Source organism: Triticum aestivum, chromosome 5A (assembly GCF_018294505.1).
Source record: "Triticum aestivum cultivar Chinese Spring chromosome 5A, IWGSC CS RefSeq v2.1, whole genome shotgun sequence".
Classification (NCBI taxonomy): Eukaryota; Viridiplantae; Streptophyta; class Magnoliopsida; order Poales; family Poaceae; genus Triticum; species Triticum aestivum.
The window spans coordinates 675444812-675452713 of NC_057806.1; the positions used below are offsets into that span (position 1 = coordinate 675444812).

Genomic DNA, 7902 nt, shown 5'->3' on the forward strand with positions numbered 1-7902 from the left:
TATGCAGATGTTCTATTGTGAAGGAGAAGCTCTGGGCATTGATTGCTCAAAGTGAACTCTCACTGATCTCTGTTCAGTTGGTAACTCCGACGTCCTTTCAAGTTTCCAACGAAAATAGTATATTATTTTGACACCATATTTATCGCCCTTGCATGACTGAAATCTTGAAGCAGTTTGATCTATTTAAGGGCCTCATTGGTTCGAAGGAATTAGATCCTTAGGAATTTTTCATATTGTGCTAGTTTGGTTTGTAAGATTGAAAACTGTACAGGAAGTTTCCTGTGATCTACTTTGCTTGCAATTCTAAAGGATAATTTTGTGTCGAGTCCAACCTCATGGAGATTTTCCTTTGTTTCAACTCAACTAGGGCATACACCAAATCCTTCAGAAAAATTCCTTTGTTTTTCATGTGATGCAACCAAACAACATCTATTACAGATTCTGATGTTTTTCATTTCCTGTAGATTTAAACATGCCATGCCATTCATTCGATATGTTTCTCTTATTCCTATGTTTTTAAAATCATGCAAACCAAAGAGGCCACAAGTATTACCAACTCTGCCAATCAAAGGGATGTGAATGGTTTAGTAATCGCATATTCTTATAACAGTTTCAAGTTTTTCAGTTCTTTTGACGCTACCTTCTCTTGATTCTTTTAACACTCCATCTCTTGTTTGCAGCCTTCCAAACCGACAGATGAAGATTGCTTAACATGTGTGGATCTTCTTCAATCACTGCTTGTGGATCATCTTTTTCGGTCCTGCTCTCGTGCTCTTAAATTGGATTTTACATGTTAGATCAGCACCCTCTTGCTTCCCTCGAGTTATATTTCTTCTGTACTGCAGAGTCCAGGAATATTTCCCTAGCCAGTCGCTGGTACAGGTATGTTAAGCGTGCAAAAATGCTCAAAACTGTTTTGACTGTGCTTATGTAAAGTACTTTCTATCTCCTGATATTTGCACCAGCTTTTATAGTAAGTATTTTCCCTATGAATACCAGTTATGTAGCTGTAGGCTACTAGGCTTGTACTAGTCTTATTTTGTGTATTAAGTATTTTCCCTGAAGATTTCAAACTCTAGGGGGTTTGCATTAAATAAGCAGGCTCTTCTTTTGTGAAGTTTTCCATCTCCACGGTGTTTGTGGTAAACAAATAGGACCTTTTTTGTGCAGATTTCCAACTCTTTGGGGTTTGCTGAAAATAAATAGAACCTTTCCTGTTGTAATTTCAAAGTCCAGGGTGTTGCCTGTAAGTCAACAACAGCCCAACAAGTCCAGGATGTTTGCTGAATCATATACCAGAAATAGTTAATGATCTTATTTAAATATATTTTTTGAGAAAATCCAAAATAATGCTAAAGATTTTGGGTTTGGATAGGTTATTTACAATTGAAGGCAGGGTCCTCTGGTTTAAAAGGGTTTTGAGGGAAACATGTTGTTTTTGTCGTCTCCTTATAATAGTATGAGCGGACACTTTGTCTAGTGTCTTTCTTTATCACTCTGTTATAGTTGTGAAGTTGCTCTGATGACTAATTCCTCTTCCACTTGTTGCATGTAGATTCCTATGGCCGTCAGGTTGAATGTCATGGATGATGGTGCACGACCAATGGAAACGGACAGCGGAGACGCCCGGATGTGCGAGGAGGTGGCCCATACTGGTTGAAGGTAGGGGGAGCTTGCTCGACACAAGTCAGCAATCAACAGGCAAGATGAACCCCGTTGCTACCGGATTCAGATGGACCAAGACAAGTGTCTGCGTGGAGTGGACCGGACCAGGATGCTGGGTGTCTCTGGAGTTTGTACAATTTGAATGCAATGGTGATATATGTCTCAGGGACAGAGAGTTGTAAAATTTGGATTTGGATTGTTTTTTTGTTAATGTAACAAGTAGCAAACAGATTGGATTGGTTGACTGAATGTGTTGTTTTGCCGGCTCAAATTGTTAATTATCTTCTCCATGAAAGAATGAACGATTCTTTCATCATTATATAAAAACTGGTGCATGAAAAATATTGTGTCTATCTAGTGTGTACGTATGCCGTTGGTGAAATCGGCTGGCTGGGTAATGATATGATGTGCACCAGCTGTGATGAATTTTGCAAAGCAAGTGCGTCTTTTCAAATTTACAACTACTCTAGATAGAAACTGGGTGGAGGCAGGCGTATGTGTGCTTACCTTTCTTTACCTGGCCTGGTACTTGTTTGTATGTAAACCATCAACCTTCTTGTCCTCCCTCCTTGACAATTAATTAGACATGTATAGATTGGTGGAGCAGAACGACAGCGAGCAAGCGCCTCTTGAAGCCTGTCCGATGAAGGTATGAGTACCTCAAGACTAATTTGCTACTAATCTACTACGTTGATGCTATCATCTCTACTGTCTATCACAGCTCTCCTAACTAGTCTTCATCTTTTTATATCTTTAAAAAGGGAATAGTCTTATCTGTCTACTAACCTAACTGAAGCATATATCTATAGTCTCTAAGAGCCCAAGGCTGGTAATAAATCTGAATGACTTTGACGATTTCTTCCAATTATGTGAGAAGAAGCAAGTTGAAGACAATCCATCTATGGTACGTGAGAATTACTTTGCAGTCTTGATGATGCTTCAGTTAAGCCATGCATGTGGCCATCAATTGCTTTGCAGTCTTGCGTGAGAATTACTTTGCAATCTTGATGATGGTTCAGTTAAGCCATGCATGTGGTCATCAATTAATTAGGTGTGATGCTATCTAGCTAGCTATTCTAGATATCTTCTTTTGATCATCATTCTACTCCTATTTGGAGCAAGCATAGCATGCACGTGTAGAGACGCTGCATCTTCCTGTTATATATGCACCAGGAGTGAACTGATCCATTTTCTCTAGTCTACACTATTTAGGTCCATTTTTCTGTTCAGTATCCTGCTACTTAGTACTAGGAAGCAGATGCAAGTTTGTTAAGAGAGATAAGGTAGAGGACTAGGGAGTAACAAAGAGATAGATCTCACGTGAAATCATAATTAATTAGCTAGGAAATAATCGAAAACTACCCACCAGTTTGTTAGGAAACGTAACAAGATATCATCCTATATTAATTCTCTCGTCTCCCTCTCCTCCTTGAAATCAGGCACCCCAAAACCAACCAACACACCCCCTGTTTAATTGCCAGCATATCGCTCCGCCTCCTCCTCGTGCATTACTCCCTCCCTCCCTTGCGTTTAATCCATTGGCTGCCTCCTCCTCCCGCGGATCGCCCTCCCATCCGAGGTCTCTCCGCGTTCCCTGCCCGCTCCCTGCGTGCGGCGTCTTCTCTATCTCGCACTATAAATCTCCAGCCGCGTTCGCGCTCGCGCCCCACGCGTTGCCTCCGTTGACCACCTCCTCATTTCTCCTTGAGGGAGGCAACACACCAACAATACATCTAGTGGCCGACCACGTCGTTCCGATGCGGTGTCAGGCTTGTTGGTTTGATCTCTCTCTCTCTCTGTGTGTGTGTGTGTGTGTGTGTGTGTGTGTAATTGACACAACACTTTTTCTCTGAAATTTTACCACTCGATTCACCTGATGATTTTTTTTGAACCCTGTGATGCAGATGCGAGAAGCAACAGCGGATGTCTTGACCCTGTGATGCAGATGTGAGATATGGATGGAGCTATGAGCCTGTGATGCAGATGTGAGGTATGGATGGAGCTATGTTGTTGTCATGGATGATGGGCCAACACATGTGTTTGTTTCTGAAGATTCACATTGAGCCAATGCGAGCAAAGGTTAGTGAAAAAAATATTTGCATTGGTATGCATTCTTTTATGCTTCCTTCCTTGGCATTGGTAAAGGTGCTTTCCTATCGCCACATGTCTTGTTCTTAGAGCAGTATAAAAAGTGGTTGAATTACTCAGGATAGTTTAGTAGATAAAACTTGAGAGGCAACCATGGCCATTTGACAGTATTTACGACCATGGATTAGTTGATAAAAGGATTTGGTAAAGAAAATTAATTACGCTGATCTTATCTGAACTCCAGTAGTAGTAAAAGACACAAGGTCATCTTCCTTCCTTTTGTTCTTTCTGCCTTTCTTTGTTGCCAGTAGGAGTTTTCACCCCCTTCTTACTGGTTTTTATTTGTATATCTTGTATGGATAACACTACAAGAGAATAGCCCTGTGGAGACACCTAATTTATCTACGAAAGACACTAAATTTCATCTTTACACGTGTGTAGAGTTGTTAGGTAAAGCGATTCCTCATGCAAAACAGTACCCTGCAGAGACAGTCAAATGAAAGAAGAATATATTAACTAGAAAAAAAACACTTCACCAGTATGTCTCACTTTTTGATATGCACACCAATAAGAGAAATTCATGAGGTATATCAATATGTACATATGCAGAGTAAATATTGCTATTGAACTTGCATTATATCATTTTCTGGAAGGGCTAAATGTTGTACTAATGGCTCATGAGAACTAAATCTTTTATAAGTTTGGATAGAAATGTGGTTTGCTTGCCCGGAAATTTTTTGGTTCTTCTCAAATAGGGATACAGTTTAAGGTCCATAGGCTCCTATCAAACGATCACTATATAATTCTGAATCAAGCAGTAACAGAACAATTGCACAACTAAGAAGTAAATCTGCTAGAGTTTTACCATCAGGGGGCAGGCACAATAACGCAGCCCCATCCATTCATCTTGTTTTCGAGCTTCTTGTTTGCATAATGCATACCAACAGGAAGAAACATACTAAGCAACATGTAGCTTTAGAAGTTAGTACCAATAGTAATAGTTCTTGACAAAATGAAGTGGAGTGTAGAACATGTGTGAAGCATCCATTCTCACTGACATTCACAGTATGCTGCAATTATTCTAGTCATTGTCCAGTAGACATTATTCTAAGTGAACACCAAAAACGAGGGTTAGAAACCTAAAGAAGGTATTTTGTGCAAATGAGGGTCACAATTAAATCATAAGAAACAAGTTAGTAAGTTAGATAAATAAATAATACCCGGCAATTTTTTTCCGGCAGGTATAACTTGATTTCATAATAGATACTTCCCAGTTGAGAATATGTAGATTAAGGCAAAAGGAAAGTATGAACATGTGAACCTATTTATTGCCCGCATGCATGCATGACTACGTACACTCATATGTTTGTCATCATCTTAATTAGTAGGAAGCATATGCAAGTTTGTTTGGAGAGACCATTGATATTAGGGATTAAGTCGATTCACAATAGTACGTAATTAGGAAATACTAGAGTGGATTTTATATGACACCACTAGCACAGATTCAAAATCAAATGAACTGGTAACAAAGTGTCATGATGATTTGGCATGTAGAATTTTATGGATGAAACTCTGCAGTTGTGGTCATCCTGAGATGCATGTTTTGGTGCCAAATTGCTTCCACTCATGTTTTAACCCACCCTTATTTCTAGTAGCCAAAATTGTTTTTTTTTCACTCATGCAGTGTTGTTGTGGATGCATTTCTTAAACCATTCGACGCGTTATGCTGCCGAAATTTCTAGCCATAATTTCCACCGCATGTCGAAATTTTGTCCTTGTTTGTAAGGAAACAAGAGCTCTAGGGTGTTGCCTGCAGGGACTTGGCTGCAAGATCATGTTATTTGTGGGGATAAAAAAAGGCTGGCTCCGCATTTATTTCAGGGTCCCAAGCCATGTCAAACCACTTGACCCGATTATGTAGTGTGGCAGTTCTGCTCGGCAGATGTTGTGCCTTGTTTCAGCTTTGAACCCTCCATGTACCGCCCTCGATGCGGCTATATCTCCCACATGTCGAAGCATGACTTAGAGGCATAACCACATTGAAAGAAATGTCGCAAGTGAGATAATCTTCGCAAACAACCCATGTACATAAATGAAGGGGAAAGGTACATAGTTGGCTTACACTTGCCACGTCACACAAATACATAAATAAGTCATTACATTCATCCAATACACTCAGGGTACGACTACGGAACCAAAAAGAAGATCAACCCTCAAATGCGACAAAGTCCCCGATCGCCCCAACTGGGCACCACTACTGATCATCTGGGAAAGACAAGGAGGAGATTGACCTTTTATCCACATTTGCCATGATCCACATAGGTAGTTTTGCCTTAATTTTAATTGTTTTGCAATGCAGACAACATTTGCTATATGGGCACTAAAATGTTGCCATGGTATGTATAATATCTTTGATGCAAGCATTTTATTATACACATTTGCCATGACCTACATAACTTTTTGACCATGGAAAATTTATTATTTGGACCATGAAAAATATATTATTTTTTCACCATGGCAAATTTACATTTTTGGACAATGGCAGATTTATTGTTTCCAGCATGGCAATTTCAACCATGGCAAAATTATTGTTTGGACCATGGCAAATTTATTATTTTAACCATGGCGAACTTATTGTTCGAACCACGGCAAATTAGCTTCATAACGGCGTGGTCTACTCGTACCGACCTAGCTTAAAACAGAATTCCGAAGTTTTAAGTTCTGATCTATATGAACATGATGGTAGTTCTGATCCATTCGTACGACGGACCAAGCCCACATAGGGACTTGCCGGGACGCCGGCCGTGAGAAAGAAAACATATTGCTGGCATAATATCATCTCCGCGGTTGTACGACAGACCAAGCCCATATAGGGATTGCCGGAACACCAATCGAAGATAAATCATATTTTCCACACACATCACTGACCGTGAGAAAGAAAACATATTGCTGGCATAATATCATCTCCGCAGTTGTACGATGGACCAAGCCCATATAGGGACTTGCCGGAACGCCAACTGGAGAGAAATCATATTTTCGACACACATGCTAGGCTTGTTGTTCTCGACAGTCGTATGACGGACCAAGCCCATATAGGGACTTGCCGAAACGCCGACCGAAAGGAAATCATATTTTTGACATATACACTATGCTTTCTGGTCTCGAGGTTGTACGACGGACCAAGTTCATACAAACTTGTCGGCATGCCAACCGCGAGACCAATATATTGCTTGATCACACATGTAAGTTCAAGTAAGGTGCCATATAAACGTATCCAAATGAAATTGCATGCTATGATGATGTGTGTGCATGTCTACTGTACATATCCTACTTCAAACAAAATTGAACAGGAAAGAGACAGGCCTCGGAGTGTTACCTGGCAGGAAAGCAAACGGGCGATCTATTCTACTAGATTGTAATCACCTCACCTAGAAAAACAAAAGGGAGAGAAGGGAAGTCAGGTTAAGATACATGAATAATCTACTCCTAAGGGAAGCAATCACGTACTCACCAACATCTGAGGCAGAAAGCAATCTGCACCTTCGTGGGAGTTGCTAGCTTCCGTGCCTAAGAAAAAAGCAAATCGGAGTTCAGCTAGATGATGGAGACGCGAGGATAGATGCCATCACTGCCTTAATCGCGATACGTACATGTAGTCTGCTGAAGAGCGGACTTTGATTAAGATCAGCAAAGCGCCGTAGTCACTGAGTGAGGTGATCCATTTTCTCTAGTCTACACCATCATGTAGGTCTGTTTTTCTCTTCGGTATCCTACTTAGTAGCTAGGAAGCAAGTGCAAGTTTGTTAGGAGAGACAAGGGGAGGATTAGGGGATGACACAGAGATAGATCTCACGTGAAATCCTAGTTAATCAGCTAGCAAATCAATGGAAACTACCCACCAGTTTGTTAGGAAACGTAACAACAAATCATCCTATATTAGTTATCTCGCCCCCCTCTCCTCCTTCAAATCAGGCACCCCAAAACCAACCAACATAGCCCCCTGTTTGATTGCCAACAGGTCGTTCCGCCTCCTCGTACATTACTCCCTCCCTCCTCGTACATAGTTTCTGGAGTTTGTACAATTTGGATGGAATGGTGATATGTCTCAGGGACAGAGTGTTTTAAATTTGGGATTTGGATTGCATTTTT

General features: G+C 40.6%; 1 long non-coding RNA gene across 1 annotated transcript in view; it reads left to right on the forward strand.

Moving 5' to 3' along the window:
- Window positions 1–3134: 3134 nt before the first annotated feature.
- The window catches only part of LOC123108352 (uncharacterized), a 10479-nt gene continuing 5711 nt past the window's right edge, over window positions 3135–7902 (forward strand). The window contains exons 1-2 of the long non-coding RNA XR_006451878.1: window positions 3135–3442; window positions 3570–3744. This is a non-coding gene — a long non-coding RNA (uncharacterized lncRNA). The remainder of the gene's footprint in view (window positions 3443–3569; window positions 3745–7902) is intronic.